The sequence below is a fragment of the Hippopotamus amphibius genome, chromosome 4, assembly GCF_030028045.1.
Source record: "Hippopotamus amphibius kiboko isolate mHipAmp2 chromosome 4, mHipAmp2.hap2, whole genome shotgun sequence".
Taxonomy (NCBI): domain Eukaryota; kingdom Metazoa; phylum Chordata; class Mammalia; order Artiodactyla; family Hippopotamidae; genus Hippopotamus; species Hippopotamus amphibius.
The window spans coordinates 12,478,261-12,479,681 of NC_080189.1; positions in this window are offsets into that span (position 1 = coordinate 12,478,261).

The window sequence follows — 1,421 nt, forward strand, 5'->3', positions numbered from 1 at the left end:
TTAGGACCCCTGTTACTCTCCTCCCAAGTCCAGGTAGGCCTGGGTGAAGGCAGAGAGAGAGGCACTTCCTATGCAAGCATCTGATCTTCATGCCTGTTAATCCCGGGAGGGCTGGTTGGAATAATTCTTAAAAGCCATCCATGCCTTGCTCTTCACATCAGCACCCTGGGATAAGCAAAGGGCCCCATGTATCTTATGTCTTCTTTCCCAAGAGGCCACACATCTTGGGAAAAGAGGGTATCTTTTCCTTTTCTTGGCTGTGTTGGGTCTTTGTTGCTGCGTGCAGGCTTTCTCTCTAGCTGTGGCAAGCGGGACTGCTTTTCATTGCAGTGCACGGGCTTTAGGCATGCGGGCTTCAGTAGCTGCAGCACGCAGGCTCAGTAGTTGTGGCGCATGGGCTTAGTTGCTCTGCAGCATGTGGGATCTTCCTGGATCAGGGATTGAACCCATGTCCCCTGCATTGGCAGGTGGATTCTTAACCACTGCGCCACCAGGGAAGTCCTAGGGAATTTTTTAAACTGAAACTGTTGTACGCATTAAACGTGAACACTCCATTATCCCCTCCCCATGGTCCCTGCTAAGCAATATTCTACTTTCTGTCTATGAATTTAAGTACTCTAGCTATCTCATACAAATGGAGTCATCCAATATTAGTCCTCTTGTGCCTGGCTTATTTGACGTAGCATAATGTTTCAACTCATGTTGTAGCATGAGTCAGAATTTCATTCCTTTGAAAGGTCAAATAACATTTCATTGCATATAAGTGCCATATTGTGTTTACCTGTTCATCCATTGATGGACAATTGGGTTATTTCGACCTTTGGCGATTGTAATACTGCTATGAACACTGGCATACAATTATCTGTTCAAGTCCCTGCTTTCATTTTCTTTGGATATATGACTAGAAGCAGATAGTTAGATCTTACGGCAAGTCTACGTTTAATTTTTTGAGGAACTGCCATGCCATACTGTTTGCCACAGCAGCTGTACTGTTTTATGTTTCCTCGAGCAATGCACAGGGTTCCAATTGCTCCACATCCTCACCAACACGTTACTTTCTGCTTTTTTGATAATAGCCAACCTTTCAGTTATTAAGTGGTATCTCATGGCGGTTTTGATTTGCATTTCCCTGGTAACGAACAACACTGAACATCTTCTCATGTGCCTATTGGCCATTTGTATATCATTTTTCTTGGAGAAATATCTCTTCAAGTCCTTTGCCCATTTTTGAGCTATTTTGGGGTTTTTTTGGTTGTAATTTTTGAGTCGTCTTATCCTTGTTTTTTGAGACTCGCAGTCTAAAGCGTTTGTATCTCATTTGCATCCTGGTGTGTTTTTAAATATGTGTGCTAAATTATTCCTTTCTATGCTTGGATGGCCCTGCTCTTTGTTTTATGAGACCATCCCTGACCTGTGCCTCG